At 43.3% G+C, this 18377-nt stretch overlaps 1 protein-coding gene across 5 annotated transcripts in view; it reads right to left on the bottom strand.

The window, feature by feature from the left end:
• elk3 (ETS transcription factor ELK3) overlaps positions 1 to 18377 on the bottom strand; it is a 54586-nt gene extending 36209 nt beyond the window's left edge. For 3 of the 5 annotated variants that reach the window (XR_013578162.1, XM_078553726.1, XM_078553730.1), the window contains exon 1: positions 18117 to 18377. The gene's annotated coding sequence lies outside the window, so the exon portion shown is untranslated. The remainder of the gene's footprint in view (positions 1 to 18116) is intronic. The other 2 variants (XM_078553727.1, XM_078553728.1) reach the window with 1 other exon arrangement.

Below are 18377 nucleotides of genomic sequence, written 5' to 3'. Positions count from 1 at the left end.
GTTGTACTGAGGGGCTGCAGCAGCGTTGGAGATGCCATCCTTCAGGTGAGGTGTTAAACTTGTCAGGTTGACGCAAAAGATCACATGGCACTATTGAAAGAGGAGTCGGACAGTTCTCCACAGTATGCTGGTCAATATTTATCCCTCAATCAACATCATATCCCTCAGTCAACATCACTAAACAGACTGTCTGGTTGTTATCACATTGTTGTTTGTGGGATCTTGCTGTGTACAAATTGGCTGCTGCATTATCCGCATTATAACAGTTACTACACTTCAAAGGTACTTACATAAGAACATAAAAACATCAGAAATAGGAGCAGGAGAAGGTTATTTGGGCCATCAAGCCTGTCCCACCATTTGATAAGATCATGGCTGATCTGATGGTGACCTTCCCTCCACTTCCCTGCCTGCCCCCCCAGTAACCCTTGACTTCCTTGTAGATCAAAAAATCTGTCAAACTCATCCTTGAATGGGGGAAAGAATTCCATAGACTAACAACCCTCTGAGAGAAGAAATTCCTCATCCCTGTCTTAAATAGGAGACCCTTTATTCTGAAACTGTCGTCCTAGTCCTAGATTCCCCACAAGGAGAAACATCCTCTCAGTATCCACCATGTGAAGCCCCATCAGAATCTTATTTGTTTCAGTAAGATCACCTCTCATTCTTCTAAACTCCACTGAGTATAGGCCAAGCTGCTCAGCCTTTCCTCATAAGACAAATGCCTTTATCCCAGGAATCAGCCTCGTGAACCTTCTCTGAACTGCATCCAATGCAAGTATAACTCTCCTTAACTAAGGAGACCTAAACTGTACACAATATTCTAGGTGTGGTCTCACCAATGCCTTATGTAGTTGTAGCAAGACTTCCCTCGCTGTAAAGTGCATTTGGATGTCCTGAGGTTGATTTTGAACCAACAAGCGAAGAAGTCATCTTAGATTTAGTAATGAGCCCAATAATCTATCAGAAGGGGAACACCTAGCGACCTAGTGACCATAATACAGATTCAATATTAGATGAGAAAGCGACAATTGAAACACAAATTGAGGTTTTAAATCTACACAAAGCTAAATTTGGAGTGATGAGGCAGACATTGACTACATAGACTGGACAGAACTATTAGTGAATAAAACTATGGATTAACAGTGGGAGGTGTTCAAGAAAGTATTTGGTAGAATACAAGATCTGTTATAAACTAAATCAGAGGGCTTATTAAAAAAAAAGAACACATATTCTAAGGACTGGGACAGAATTAAAGAACAGGAGAGGGATAAAAAGATGGCAAGAGCAGAGAAAAAAACTTGCAAGGGATATCAGGGATAATACTAAAGGGTTTTTTTACAAGTATACTAACAAAACACAGGGTGGCTAAGAGTAATGGAGGTCCCTTAGTGACAGATGATGTTGTGAATGGAAATCAGGACATGGCAGACTTAATAGTAATTCTGTATTGACCTTCACATGCAGGAGATGATCAGGATAAAATAGCAGGGATACAAGGCAAAGTAAAAATAAATCAGGGAAGAACTGACTAGCTTCAATGTAAATTAAATAATGGCAAAACTGATGAGATTAAAGATAGACAAATCCCCAGCACCCTATGGTTTCCACTGCAGAGGATCAAAAGTTGAGGGAATTGTTGGTGTGTTAACTCTCTCAATTCAGGAATTATCTCCATGGATTGCAAACTTGTCAATATCATTCCATTATTTAAGAAGTGTAAGTGGAATAGATAAGGAAATTATAGGTCAATTAGTCTAATGTCAGTTTCAGGGGCATACAAACACACGAGCATACGAGTTAGGGGCAGGAGTAGGCCACTCAGCCCTTCAAGTCTGCTCCGCCATTCAATAAAATCATGACTGATCTGACTGTACCCTCCCACCTACCCCTGATATCCTTTCACCCCCTTGTTTATCAAGAATCTATTTAGCTCTGCCTTGAAAACATTCAAAGGCTTTGGTACCACTGCCTTTTAAGGAAGAGAGTTCCAAAGACTCACAACCCTCTGAGAGAAAGAATTTCTCCTCATCTCTGTCTTAAATGGGTGACACCTTATTTTTAAACAGTGACCCCTAGTTCTAGATTCTCCCACAAGTGGAAACTTCCTCTCCACATCCGCCCTGTCAAGACCCCTCAGGATTTTATGTTTCAATCAAATCGCCTTTTACTCTTCTAAACTCCTGCAGATACAAGCCTAGACTGTCCAACCTTTCCTCATAAGACAACCTGCCCATTCCTTAGTATTAGTTTAGAGAACTTTCTCTGAACTGCTTCTAACGCATTTACATTCTTCTTTAAATAAGGAAACCAATTCTGTACACAGTACTTCAGATGTGGCCTCACCAATGCCCTGTATAACTGAAGCATAACTCCTTACTTTTGTATTCAATTCCCCTCACAATTAACAATAACATTCTATTAACTTTCCTAATTACTTGCTAAAGTTATGCAAATCTGCTATTAGGGACCAAGTGACTGAGCATTTTGACAAATACGAACTGATTAGTGACACAACATGGATTTGTGAAGGGTTAAGCAATGGCTAATGAAGTTAGTTTTCTTTTGAGGAGGTGACTAATGTGGAACATTAAGGGAGTGTCCATGGGTGTTATTTATCTGGACCTCCTGAAAGTATTTGACAAGATTCTGCATAAGAGACTTATAATAAAAATGTGAGTGCATGGAATTGGAGATGTCCAATTGGCTGGGACATGGAATTGGAGATGACCAATTGGCTGGGACAGGGAATTGGAGATGTCCAATTGGCTGGGACAGGGAATTGGAGATGTCCAATTGGCTGGGACAGGGAATTGGAGATGTCCAATTGGCTGGGACAGGGAATTGGAGATGTCCAATTGGCTGGGACAGGGAATTGGAGATGTCCAATTGGCTGGGACAGGGAATTGGAGATGTCCAATTGGCTGGGACAGGGAATTGGAGATGACCAATTGGCTGGCACAGGGAATTGGAGATGTCCAATTGGCTGGGACAGGGAATTGGAGATGTCCAATTGGCTGGGACAGGGAATTGGAGATGTCCAATTGGCTGGGACAGGGAATTGGAGATGTCAAATTGGCTGGCACAGGGAATTGGGAATGTCCAATTGGCTGGGACAGGGAATTGGAGATGACCAATTGGCTGGCACAGGGAAATTGTTAGGAGATAGGAGACAGAGTAGGGATAAAGGGATGTGCTCAAACTGGCAGGATGTATCCCCAGGCATCTATACCACCCCTTTATTATAATTTATAAATGAGTTAGGTGAAGGAATGGAACATATCTACAAGTTCTCCAATGACACTGATTTAGGTGAAGAATAAATAGTGTAGTTGGGAGCAGAAAGTTGAAAAGGGACGTTGATTGATTAAGTGAATGGGTAAAAGTGTGGCAGATGGAGTTCAGTGTGGGGAAGTATGAGGTCATCCACACTGGACCTCACTCACTCACTCACTTTTCCAGAACTGCTTCATCCAATTCAGGTTCCAACTCCCTGCGACCCTATATTAACAGGAAATGGGCGCTAAGCAGGGCACAACCAGGACGGGACACCAGTCCATTACAGATAAAGCAGTGAATTTTCTAAATAGCAAGAAGACTATGGAGGAGTAGAGAGATTTAGGGATCCAGGTAGAAAAACCACAAAAGCTAGCAGACAGGTACAAAAAAACCTTAAAAGATGAAAGGCATTCATAACAAGAGGGATGGAATACAAAGGGGTTGAAGTTACATTATAGTTGTACAGAGTTCTGGTTAGATCCCATCTGGAGTTCTGGTCATGGCAGCTCAGGAAGGACAGATTAGCCTTGGAGGGGATGCAGCATGTTAGAGAATGACACCTGGGCTAAAAGGGTTAAATTATGAGGGTAGGTTGCATTGAGTAGGCTTGTATTCCCTTGTATATAGAAGCTTAAGGGGTGATCTAATTGTGGCATTTCAGACAGTGGCATAGTGATAATGTCACTAGTAATCCAGAGATCCAGGCTAATGCTCTGGGGACATGGGTTTAAATCCCACCAAAGCAGCTGGTAGAACTTGAACCAGTTAATAAATCTGGAATTGAAAGCTAGTCTCAGTAATGGTGACCATGAAACCATTGTCGATTGTTGTAAAACCCATCTGGTTCACTAATGTCCTTTAGGGAAGGAAATCTGCCATCCTTACCAGGTCCGGCCTACATGCAACTCCAGACCCACAGCCATGTGGTTGATTCTTAACTTCCCTCTAAATAACCTAGAAAGGTCAGTTCAAAGGCAATTAGGAATGGGCAACAAATGCTGGCCTTCCAGTGATGCCCACATCCCATGAAAGAATAAAGAAGAAAAGTATGATGAAAGGATTTCATCGGGAAGAGTGCGAGTCCAGAAGAAAGGGGACATAACCTTCAAATGATAGGCAGGCCATTCAGGGGTGATGTCAGAAAGTACTTCTTCACACAAAGGGTTTTGGAAATCTGGAACACGCTCACCCCCAGCTGGAGGTCAATAGAAAATTTCAGAAATGAGGTTGCTAGATAAGGTTAGGGTATTAAGGGCTATGGATCTAAGGTGGCTAGATGGAGTCACAGGTCAGCTAATATTTAATTGAATGGTGAAACAGGCTCAAGGAGCTGAATGGCTTCCTTCTGTTCCTATGTTCCTAAGAAAGGAGCTATATAAATCCAAGTGTTATTACTTATTTTAAGACTTTCATTAAATTACAATGCATAATAAAGCACATGGTGGCCAAAGGATGTACTTCATTGCAGAGTTGGAGAAAGTGAGAGAAATCAGTAAGAAGAGAGCCTTGGCCTCATTAGCTTGGATGAGAGCTATACTACACCATACATTTGACAGTGGTGATTCGAGACTGCAGAGCAGAGTCAGCAAGAATCTAAAGGTTGTCTTGTGGACTACATCATACACTCTGCCGGCCACAAGGGGCCTCAGTGTGTGTTAGTCCCCATCCCCCACCAGCTGGTTTCAATGTTAGGGTAGATCAAGTGGCAGCATCTGCTTTCTCTTATCATTAGAAATACTCAGTACCGAGTTTAGAAAGTGCCTAGGAGCACCTGAACACTAAAACCTGGTTTCTTGGCAGACTTGAGTCATACTGTATGCTGGTGCCAAGCCCAAGTTGAATGAAGTGCCCTCTCGCAGGGAAATCTCACAGCTTGACTATCAACAAGAACTTGCACTTATATAGCACCTTTAACGTATAAAACAAAGCAAGGTCCTTCACAGGAATATCAGAAAAAAATGGGCGCCAAACCAAATAAGGAGCTATTAAGGGGATGGGCAAAGAGCTGGGTTTTAGGGAGGGCATTAACTGAGGATAGAGAGAAGTGAAGACGGAGAGGGGTTTAGGGAGGGAATTCCATTCCGTGGGGCCTAGACAGGTGAAGGCACAACTGTCAATGGTGGAAAAATGGAAGGAGTAAAAGAATTGCCTCCCTAAACTCCTCCACTTCTCTTTCTCTCTCTCTCCTCCTTTAAGATGCTGCTTAAAACCTACCCCTTTGACCAAGCTTTCAGTTACCTGGTCTAATATCTCCTAATGTAACTCAGTACCAAATTGTGTTTGATAACACTCCTGTGAAGAGTCTTGGGATGTTTTAGTATGTTAAAGACACTATGTAAATGCAAGTTGTTGTTGTTGCACATCAGGCCAGAGGCAGGTGAGTAGATGGTCTTAGATTCAGGTTTCAAAGAAGAACTGTATTCTTGAGTAATGCTGTCAGTCGTGTGATGATGCTCAAAAACACCATTTGATATCAAAGCAAATGTGACAGTATAACTGCAATCTGAATGTATTTATCCTTAATAAACCTTTACAGCAGCTGTAAAGTGCAGCCCTGACTCTAACCAATATCTAGCAACTATATAAGGTAGGCCCTCAGTGGCCCTGCAGACTGTTGCCGAACTTCCACCCTTTCCCCACAGTCACTCCCAATAAAACAAACATCTAACATGACTCAGGTCCAGGCAGCTCCATCAACAGAACCACAACAGCAATTCCTGCAGATACTGTGACGGTGAGGACAGCAATGGAAAACACTAGAAAAAGTTAAGAGTATGCATCTAAAAATGAGGAAATTGCACAGAATGGGAGTGGAGAGTGCACATTTCTGAATCCTGAGTTTGAATCACCATGTCAAAGGTTGCAGGATTCTTTGGAATTCTCCGGGTCTCAGGCACAACCCACATCCAAGCCACCTTCCAACGCCCTCCCCCGACCTCGAGTACAATACTACTTATCTCTCCATTTAAGTGATACCAAGCATGGATAAGACATTGGCTGGGAAAATTGCGCAAGGTTTCCAGCAAACTAGTCCAGGGTGGGGAGTGTGACATTGTGTGAGGGGGCAGTGAGTCACCATGGCAACTCTAGGGTGGTGAAGTATTCAGGCTGTGAGGAGGAAGATGAACACGTATGTACTTTGGGAAGGTGTTGAAAAATGTACATAGGTTGTGATTCATTAATGGTGGCTTTTGATAAAATATTCTAATGGACAGCCCATGACATTAAGCAGGACAATTTGCACTCCAGGTAGTGTTCCATGATGATTTGAGGGTCAGTAGTGCAGTTTTACCTCTAGCAGGAGGGGAGAGGAGAGGGGGAGGGGGAGGGGTGCTGGTAGCCCTGATAATAAAGGACAATATAGGGACATTAGTGAGAAAGCATCTTGGCTCAGAAGATCAGGAAGTAGAATCAAGATGGGTGGAGGTTAGGAATAGCAAGAGTCAGAAAACGCTTGTGGGAGTAGTTTACAGCCCCCCTAACATTTGTTATGCCACTGGACAGAGCATTCAACAAAACATTATTGGAGCTTGTAACAAAGGCAATGTAATAATTCTTCTTCAGTTCTCTGCCCAAAGGCAGGTCCGACCCACAGCATTGCAATCTCCACCAGGGGTAGGGCAAAGAGGCAGATCCCGAATCCACCCCCACCAGAACAGAGATCGAGCCCTGTTCTGTTGGCACCAATTTGATTCACAATGGCCGTCCAGCCAACTGAGTCAACCAATCCCCCAAGGAGTCTGAGTTGCTATGACAACGTACACTTTTGTTGTAGCCTGGAGCTATGAATGGTGATGGTAGTGGTTCCAATTTCTTTCCATCACATGGCTGACCAGGAATCTCTCACTCTCACCACCTGCCATTGGCGTGTGTTGGAAGGATTTACAGATTTATACTCAACCTGTTTGGCTGTGTTATGAACACACCTTCCATGGCCATCAAGTACTGAAGTGGAACTTGGACCCAGAGCTTCTGGCTCAGAGGCAGGGACACTATCAACTATGACACAAGACCCTCCCTAATGTTATGATTGCGGGGGACTTTGATCTTCATACAGATTGGTACAATCAAATTGGCAAAGGTGATCTAGAAAGTGAGTGTGTAGACAGGGAGACAGCGGCATGATGTCACTGAACTAGTAATCCAGGGGCCCAGGCTAATGCTCTGGCAACATGGGTTCAAATCCCATCATGGCAGCTGGTGGAATTTAAATTCAATTAATAAAATCTGGAATGTGAAGCTACACCATGACAACTATCATTGATTGTCGTAAAATCCCATCTGGTTCACTAATACTCTTTAGGGAAGAAAATATACCATCTTTTCCTGGTCTGGCCTACACGTGGTTCCAGATCCACAGCAATATGGTTGGCTCTTAACTGCCCTCTGGCTTAGCAAGCCATTCAGTTCAAGGGTAATTAGGGATGGGCAACAAATGGTGGCCTTGGCAGTGACACCCAAACTCCATGAAGGAATAAAAAACAAATATATTCATGACTGTTTCCTAGAGAATTATGCTGTGGAACCAACATTTTTTTTCAATCTGATTTTGTGCAATGAGGCAGGGTTAAATAGCGATGTAATAATAAAAGATCCACTGGGAAATAGTGATCATAATACAGCTGAATTCCATATTATGATTGAAAATGATATACTCCAATCACAAACAAGAACCTTAAACATAAACAAAGCCAATTACATTGGCATAAGGGGAGAGCTAGCTAAGGTTGATGGGTAAATAGACTAAAAGGTAAGGCGGTAAATAAATAGTGGGAACATTTAAAGAAGCAATTTGAAGTGTTTAACAAAAATGCATTCCATTGAAAAAACAAAAATTCAGCAAGAAAGATCCAATCCTGGCTTCCTAAGGAGTTTGAGGAAAGCATTAGACTAAAGAATGAGGCTTATAATGTTGCAAAGAATGGTATTAAGTCTGAGGATTGGGAGCGTTTGAGAAACCAACAAATGGCCGCCAAAAGGTGGATAAAAAGGGGAAAAATAGAATGAGAGTAAGCTAGCCAAGAATATAAAAACAGATTGTAAGAGCTTTACAAGCATTTGAAAGAAAGAAAGTAGCTAAAGTAAATACTTGTTCCTTAGAGGCTAAGACAAGAAAAATCATTATGGAGAATGAGGAAATGGCAAAGACATTAAACAAATATTTTGTGTCTATCTTCACAGTAGAACGCACAAGTTACATACTAGAAATAGAGGGTAACCTAGGTGCTAAAAAGAGTGAGGAAATTAAAGTAATTAATATCAGGCAAGAAAAAGTACTGGAGAAACCCAAGGGGCTAAAATCTGATAAATCCCCATGACCTGATGGCCTACACCCTATGGTTCTAAAAGATTAGCAAGCGCATCCACTATCTCTGCAGCTATGATTTTCCAAAATTCCCTAGATTCTGAAATGGTCCCAGCAAATATACTACCACAATTCAAGAAAGCAAGGAGAGAGAAAACAGGGAACTACAGGCCAGTTAGCCTGGCATTATTGGGCAAGTGCTGGAATCTATTATTAAGGAAGCCTTAACAATACATTTGGGAAAGTATTGTATGATTAGAACAAGTCAACATGATTTTACAAAACGGAAATCCCATTTGACAAATGCATTAGTTTTTTGAGAATGTAACTAATAGGGTAGATAAAGGGGGTCCAGTAGATCTAATATACTTAGATTTCCAAAAGGCATTCAATAATGTGCCACACAAAAGGTTAATACAACAGATGTGGAGTTGGGGGTGATGTATTAGCATGGATAGAGGATTGGTTAATGGACAGGAACAGAGAGTAGGCATAAATGGGGCATTTTCAAGTTGGCAAACTATGACTGGTGGAGTGCCACAAGGATCAGTGTTGATGCCTTAGCTATTTACAATCTATATTAATGACTTAGACGAAGAGACAGAGAGTAATGTATCTAAACTTGCTGATGATACCGAGTTAGGTGGGAGCATAAGCTGTGAGGAGGGCACAAAGAGGCTGCAAAGAGATAGAGACAGGTTAATGTACGGGCAACTAGGTGGCAGATGGAGTATAATGTAGGTAAGTTTGGCTGTTAAGTACAGAAAAGTAGAATATTTTTTTAAAAGGTGTGAAACTTGTAAATGTTGATATTCAGAGAGTCTTGGGACTTCTTCGTACAAGGAACACAATGTTAGCTTGCAGATATAACAAGCAATTAGGAAGGCATGTTGGCCTTTATTGCAAGCGGATTGGAGTACAAGAGTCTTGCTAAGGTGAGACCACACCTGGAATACTGTGTGCAATTTTGGTCCCCATATTTAAGGAAGGGTATACTTGCATTGGAGGCGGTACAGCGAAGGTTCACTAGATTGGCCCCGGAATGAGAGGGTTGTCCTATGATGAGGTGTGGAGTAAATTGGGTCTATGTTCTCTGGAGTTTAGAAGAATGAGAGGTGTTTCATTGAAACGTACAAGATTCTGAAGGGGATTGGCTGGGTAGACACAGACATTTTTTCCCCTGGCTGGGAATCTAGAACATGGGGGCACAGCCCCAGGATAGCAGGTCAATCATTTAAGACTGAGATAGGGAGAAATTTCTTCACTCAAGGAGTTCTGAATCTTTGCAATTCAGTCAATACTTCTAAAAATTTAACACAAACAGATTGTTAAGATGGCTGCCACAAATCATGTGACTTTTCATATTTGGACTACAGTCAGTATTAAGTCTCTGGCAAAAACCTAATTAAATATGAACATAGGTGAGAGTACCTCACAGCCATTTGTGGAATTCACACATCTCATAGTTTAAGGATGGGCCAACACCAAAAGTCTATGGAATTTCCAGAATGCCTATCTCCATCTTTATTACTAGACAAAAGGAAAGATCAAAACTCAATGGCCACTATCAACTTCCCATTTTCTCACGATAGCCTCTCCCATCCAAACTACACTGGATGGGCTCCAGAATGTTAACCCAGCGGTCATGTAATTGCTGTTTCAAGGACTGCAGGTTTATTATCCCTAGACCTAGCAGATCCATCAGAACCATCAATCATCAGCTAGTTTCAAAGCCAGAGTCTGAAACTAGCTGCAAATCATCAAGCAGCCAAAGTACTTAAGCTGTTCCAGTTTCAAAGTTCACCTGAGAACCCACCTCCTAGATATTCGACTGCAAGAAACTTCATAACCTGCTGATAATCCTCACTTAAACTTTAAATTATTGAATCCATCAAGAAACCACAGGCTTGCCACTTGGGAGACCATAAATCTTAATTAATCAGAGACTGAAGTAGCTGCAATCTGAAGTAACTGTAATCTGTAGAAGTGCACTATCTTTACCTGAATCCAATCTTTGTGCATGTGTGTCCATGCGTGAGACCGAGTATGTGACACTGAGTTAATTCGATGTAAGTAAGAGAATAAATAACCTTCTTTCTTTTAAACTCATGAAAACTTGCTGCTGAATTATTTAATTAGAATACGTACTGCAAGAGTTAAAAAAGACATAACTATTTCCATACAAAACATATGGATTACGGACAGTAAGAGAGGACATACACTCTGTCCATGACAGAATTGGAGGCTGCATATGGGATTCAAATCAGATTTTAAAGGATAATTTGAAGTAGAAGGGAAACGTGACATAACCAAAATTGTTTAAACAGAAACAAAAGAACTTATAGCGGTAAGCTTTGTGAATACTAACAATAGAAAGTAAGGTGTCTGAATTCAATGTAAAAGCATTCATGTAATAGGAGGTCTTAACTTGGGCTAAGTTAGCATCCTTAACCATAGAACAGCTAAAAGCCATACTAAGCAAGTAGAACGTCATACACGTCATAAAGCATGGAAGCCCCGAAGTATTAAAGTTGCTGTCTGGAGGTATTAAAGTTGCTGTCTGACCACCTTGGCCAGACTTGGAACAAGCAGAAGTTATAGAACCAGAACCAGACCAAGTTAACATATTCTCCTAGAAGAGCAGAGGCTAAAGTTAGAGTTTCAGGCGAGGGAGAAAGAGAGAGTAGGGGATCCCAGAAGGAAAAGGAGTAGAGAGATTTCCAGGAAAAGTTATGGGTCATGGAATAAAAGGGACAGAAGCAACATGGATACAAAATTGGCTGAGGGATAGGAAACAGAGTAATGGTTAATGGGTATTTTTCAGGCTGGAAGAAGGTTTGTAGTGGAGTTCCCCAGGGGTCGGTATTGGGACCCTTGCTTTTCCTGATATATATTAATGATCTAGATCTTGGTGAGCAGGGGACAATTTCAAAGTTTGTGAACAACACAAAACTTGGGAGAATTGTAAACTGTGAGGAGGACAGTGTAGAACTTCAAAAGGACATTGACACATTGGTCGAGTGGGCAGATAGGTGGCAGATGAAGTTCAATGCGGAAAAGTGTGAGGTGATAGACTTCTGTACAAAGAACACGGAGAGACAGTATAAAATAAAGGATACTATTCTAAAGGGTGTGCAGGAGCAGAGAGACCCGGGTATATATGTACATAAGTCATGAAAGGTGGCAGGACAGGTAGAGAGAGCTGTTTCCAAAGCATACAGTATTCTAGGCTTCATTGATATGGCATAGAGCACAAGAGCAGGGAGGTTATGATGAACTTATGTAACACACTGCTTAGACCTCAGCTGGAGTATTGTGTACAATTCTGGTGGCTAAATTCGCGGATGACACAAAGATTGGCCGGGTGGTTAACAGTGAGGTTGAGTGCCTTGGTTTATAGGAAGATATAGACAGGATGGTCAAATGGGCAGATAAGTGGCAGATGGAATTTAACCCTGAAAAGTGTGAGGTGATACACTTTGGAAGGAGTAATTTGACAAGGAAGTATTCAATGAACGGCATGACACTAGGAAGTTCTGAGGAACAAAGGGACCTTGGCGTGTGTGTCCATAGATCTCTGAAGGCAAAGGGGCATGTTAGTGGGGTGGTGAAAAAGGCATATGGGACACTTGCCTTTATCAATCGAGGCATAGATTACAAAAGTAGGGAGGTCATGTTGGAGTTGTATCGGACCTTGGTGAGTCCACAGCTGGAGTACTGTGTGAAATTCTGGTCGCCACATTATAGGAAGGATGTGATTGCACTGGAGGGGGTGCAGAGGAGATTCACCAGGATGTTGCCTGGGATGAAACATTTAAGTTATGAAGAGAGGTTGGATAGACTTGGGTTGTTTTCGTTGGAGCAGGGAAGACTGAGGGGCGACCTGATCGAGGTGTACAAGATTATGAGGGGCATGGACAAGGTGGATAGGGAGCAGCTGCTCCCCTTAGTTGAAGGGTCGGTCACGAGGGGGCATAAGTTCAAGGTGAGGGGCAGGAGGTTTAGGGGGGATGTGAGGAAATTCTTTATATCCTAGAGGGTGGTGACAGTCTGGAATGCACTGCCTGGGAGGGTGGTGGAGGCGGGTTGCCTCACATCCTTTAAAAAGTACCTGGATGAGCACTTGACACGTCATAACATTCAAGGCTATGGGCCAAGTGCTGGTAAATGGGATTAGGTAGGTAGGTCAGGTGTTTCTCAAGTGTCGGTGCAGACTCAATGGGCTGAAGGGCCTCTTCTGCACTGTGATTCTGATTCTGTGATACACTATGGAAAGGATGTGAACACATTGGAGAGCGTGCAGAAGAGATTTACGAAAATGGTTCCAGGGGTGAGACTCTTTAGTTATGAGGAAAGATTGGAGAAGTTGGGACTGTTTTCCTTGGAGAGAAGGCTAAGAAGAGACTTGATAGAAGTTTTCAAAATCATGAGGGGCCTGGACAGAGTAGATAGGGAGAAACTGTTCCAGCTCATAAATGGATCGAGAACCAGAGGGCACAGTTTTAAAGTGTTTTCCAAAAGAAGCAAATGTGAGGTAAGAAAAAACTTTTTCACACAGCGAGTAGTTAGGGTTTGGAATGCACTGTCTGGAAGTGTGGTAGAGGCAGGTTCAATTGAGGCATTCAGCAGGTATTGGATGATTATTTAAATAGGAACAATGTGCAGGGCTACGGGGAAAAGGCAGGAGATTGGCACTGAGTTAAAATGCTCAGTGAGCTGGTGTAGACACAACTCCATCTACACCGTAACAATTCTGTGGTTCTGAGAGCAGGGGCAAGCCTTCCAGCTGGAGAAGCTTGAGAAGGAATGCACAAAAGGATACAGAATTAAGGCAGATTCAAGAACTTGCCTTTACCTCATGGAAACGCCACTGGTAATTCAACTATCTCCAGCTTTGGTTTCTTAAAGCATTCCCAATTAGTTTCCAAGTTTGAAGAAGATGATTTGGAAACCTTCCTCACAGTCTTTGAGAAGCTGGCAGATTAGTTAAAGTGGCCGGCAGAGTCTTGGACTCTCCGAATGCAAGGTCAGATGATAGGGAAAACCCGCGAGGCATATTCCATGTACCCTGCAGACAGCTCTGCAAGCTAAGAACAGGTGCTATCGTGAGTGCTTATGAATTAATGCCAGAAGCATGCCACCAGAGATTTAGGAATTCTCAGCAAAAAGCCCACTCAGACCTTCCTTGAATTTGAATTTGAAAGAACTAAACAGCTCGAATTTGACTGGTGAATGCAGCGCTCAAAACTGACCACACGTACGAGGGATTAAGGGAAATAATCCTGTTCCAGGAGTTCAAAAACTGCCTCTTGTACAGCCTTAAAAGGGAGGAAGAAAGAGTTTCCAAAGTCAGAGGCGCAGCTATCATAGTGGACGACTATGAACTGACCCACAAACCTCTAACTCAGAATAAACCTGGGTTTAGTAACTCCTACAAGCCAGGGAGAGATAGGGCGGAGGTGGATGAAACAGAAACAAGCTCCAGAGAAAAGGATAGCAGGGAAGGAAAAGCAGATCAGTCTCCCATTTTTAAAAGAAACAGCCTGGATGGTAAACCAGCAGGAGGCCGCCCTGTGTGTTTTCAGTTTCAAGTAAAAGTTCCGCCAGTCTGTACTTCCAACATCTCTAGTTTCTATTATCAGTAAAGTGCCTCTAGCACTGCCCGATCAGTTATGAATACAAGTTTCTTCTTTAAGATGCAAAATGGCCACAACAATGGGAGACTCCAGAAACCTGTTACATGGAGTCACCTGGTGGGCAGAACCTGCATCATATTGTGACGATTGACAGCAGAAATAAGTGGAAAATGTTGCTTTAAAAAAATGACCTAAAAGTGTAATAAAAAGTAATAAAGTTCAAAGTTTGTGCCTCATCCAATATTGTTAATAATAATCAACCTCACCTCGGGTTAAATACAGGAAGATGAGTTCATCTTTTCAGTGGGACTGCAGTGCCACCATTGGCAGGAAGGTATAATTAGTGTGACATGTTTACATAGACAGCGTCCATTATAAAAGTGATACTGGAATTTATAATGGGAAAAGTTAACAGAAATGTGTACAGACATAAGATTTAGAATGTATGCCAGAGAAATATGGATATACAGCATCAACACTTGTAAATTTACGAAACATGTTCAATACAAATGGACTGAATTATTCAGATATATTAGTATAATTACCCAGTCATTTCATTTTTAATTTCTTATGTCAAAATTAATAAAATGATTTGAGAACTAAATGTTCTACTAGGGAAAAGATCATTGTGACCCACAATTGTTTATGAATTTTTGATTTCTTTGCATGTTTTGTCACTCGCAGGATTTAGGTAGTAGTTTCCTGAAAGCACTTCCTGCAGATTGCAGCCTGTTCAGTAGCTCAATAAACTGTGAAACTGTCTAACTGTGGACTTCCTTTCATTATACTTCACAGCTCCACACAGGAAAACTACAGAGAAGGGGAGAAATAATTTTGTGCAAACTAAATTTTAAAAGGTTCACGTTCCTCAATTTCCTTTATCAAACTCAGTCAATAGTCTTCAGGTTATTTCTGATCCAAGTCAGTTCGAAACTTCCGAAAAGCTGCACTTCAGTAGGTGTTTATGTAACATTTGGATCAGAGCAAAGGTGACATATTTCAAACCCCTCATACTAAACCTGAATCTTGCGCCTTCTCAGCCCACGTTCTTCCTGTGCAGCAAATGCAGCAGTCACTGCCATGCCAGAGTGGGCTCCTGAGCCATACCAGGCGATACTGAACACAGCTGGCCAAAACAGCACAAACCACCGTCTTGCGAGACTGAAGGCTGCCAAAGAACAGCTTAACCTAATCACTTTCTAATGTTCAATTGGACAAGGTGATCCAGAGCGGATGTCATGTCTGAGCAAGCACTGCTTCGAATATTATGTAAAGATAGTTTTACTGGTGACCTGGCCAACATTTATCTCCCAAACAGATGATCTGGTTATTATCCCATTGCTGTTTATGGGATCTTGCAATGCAGAGGGGCAGAGTTTGCCTTGCAGGGGTCCAACGTATAGGTTCAGGTTGGGAGTCCAGATTCACTGGGAGCTCTTGACTGTGTAATTGGCCAAGCTGCATGGCCCCTAACACCAGGAAAGATTCAGACAGACCAGCCATGTAGTAAAACTGTGCTTGAGGCTGAGAACTAAGCCTGCCTAGAGTGGAGGCTGAACAGAGGGACTAGGTCCACTCAGCGCCCCTGCACGAGCTGCATGCCCAACAACCCCTTCTTGTTGTGTATAAATCCACATTTCCCATATTACACCAGTGACTACACTTCAAAAGTACTTCATTGGCGATGAAGCGCTTTGGAGTGTCCTGAGGTCGTGAAAGGTGGTATATAAATACAAGTTCTCTCTTCCTTACCAATTTAAATGTTCCAGCAGAGTATTGCTCAGTATATTTTGATGTATAGTCAACACTTGTTGCTAATAGTGAAAGCACAACTGGTGAGCTCCAAATTCCCATCACACACAGGAAGCTGTTGACATTTAGTAGGCACTAATCCCAGGGGGCACACAGTCCGATTGACCACAAGGCCAGGTAAAGATCGGAAGGAACACAGAACACAGCCCTGTGTGAGTGACAGCAACTGTTAGGAACACCCTTCTGCTGAAATATTGGGAAAGGTACAGACAGATCAGCCATGATCTGATTGAATGATGGAATAGACTGGAGGGGCTGAATGGCCTCCGCCATGTTTCAAGTTGTCCAGACCAGCCTGGGTCTGGTAGCCATCAACCTTTCACAAATAGCAAACAGAGACCTGGGGGAAGCCCAACATCATTTATTTTCTCACACACACTTTCTCTACCAACCGTACAAAACAGTACAGTCTTGCAGAGTGGAAACACTTTAATGAGATTTTGGTGCTTTATGCACAGACATTGCTAAATCGTGACTAAATCTACTCTCTGCTGCAGCGAATGGAAAATGCAGGGAGCGCCACTCATATCCTGCGTGGAGCATCACATTACATACAAACTTCAGTCAAACTCCCCCCAACCACAGACCCATGTTAGTAGACAGGAGCTGGTGAGCAAAGAGTTAACCTCACTGCCCCTTGCACTTGGAGACCAAGAGACTCTTTGTTTCCACCAGTGACTCACTCCCAGTATTTTGCTGCTGCCAGTTTTAAACCGGAAGCCCAAAGCAATTAAGCCTTTGCTGTTTCTAGACAGGCGAGGAACATTCAGAAAGCAGCCTCCCCAACCACACACACTCCAATCCCACACACCTTCCACAAACCTGATGCACCCCCTAAACTCCAAACACCCCAAAACCCACACACTCCAACCCCACACGCCCCAAACACCCCAAAATCCACACACTCCAACCCCACACGCCCCAACCCAAACACGCCCCAAACCCCAGCCCCAACCCAAACACGCCCCAAACCCCACACGCCCCAAACCCCACAAGCCCCAACCCCACATGCCCCAAACCCCAACCCCACAAGCCCCATAAGCCGACACACCCCAACCCAAACCCCACACGCCCCAAACCCCAACCCCACACGCCCCAACCCAAGCCCCAAACCCACATACCTTAAACCCCACACACAACCCCTCATACCTTAAACACCACATACCTTAAACACCACACACCCCAACCCCACATACCTTAAACCCCACACGCAACCCCTCATACCTTAAACACCACACACCCCAACCCCACATACCTTAAACCCCACACACAACCCCTCATACCTTAAACACCACATACCTTAAACACCACACACCCCAACCCCACATACCTTAAACCCCACACACAACCCCTCATACCTTAAACACCACATACCTTAAACACCACACACCCCAACCCCACATACCTTAAACCCCACACACCCCAACCCCAAATACCTTAAACCCCACACACCCCAACCCCAAATACCTTAAACCCCACACACCCCAACCCCACATACCTTAAACCCCACACACCCCAACCCCACATACCTTAAACCCCACACACCCCAACCCCACATACCTTAAACCCCACACACCCCAACCCCAAATACCTTAAACACCACACACACCAACCCCACAAGCCCCAAACCCCTCCCCTAAACCCCATACACGGCTCCACAACCACAAAAACACACCCCCAAAGATCAGGCACCTCCCCTCAAGCTCAAACACCATTTCCCAACCTCATATAACTGGCTCCCTAAGCCCTACACATCGCTAAACACCCCTAACATTTAACTGGGATTCTCTTGGGGTTTTTCCCTCCCCCCTAATGATTATAGACATAAACGCAAAGTGAAACTTTCACTGTATCTCCTTCCTCTGTCCAACTTACTATCTCGACACTTCTCTCCTTCCTCAGGCCCCGATCCCCCCACTTATAGCAAACAAACTTTCAGAGAGAGACTGAAACATTCACCCAGACACTAACACTTCTCCCCCGCTGTAACTTTGTCTAGGACATCCGGCCTTTCGCTCTCTGCTGCCGAGAGGAGCTCAGTGACGGGGGGGTGGGTGGGGGGCAGAGCTGTAATGTTCACATACCCGAGAGTTGCTGCCTTTGTTATTGTGTGTGGATTAGTTGCCCCTCCGATCCGATCAGCGATGCAAACTGCTTCTTTTTTCCATGCTGACACACGTCTGAAATGTTCTGCTGCTGTAACTGGATCCTCTTGAGCAGGAAGCTGGATCAGGCAGACAAGAGCTCCGGATTACTTCCTTTCCGCATTATTCCCCAGGCTCTTTGCAGTCTGTGTAAACAAGTCTTTCCCCTTCTCCTCTCTGCCCAGTGTCCACACTCAGCAC

Source organism: Cetorhinus maximus, chromosome 12, assembly GCF_964194155.1.
Source record: "Cetorhinus maximus chromosome 12, sCetMax3.hap1.1, whole genome shotgun sequence".
Classification (NCBI taxonomy): Eukaryota; Metazoa; Chordata; class Chondrichthyes; order Lamniformes; family Cetorhinidae; genus Cetorhinus; species Cetorhinus maximus.
The sequence above is the reverse complement of the archived record's forward strand: the minus strand, read 5'-3'. Positions and strand labels throughout refer to the sequence as shown.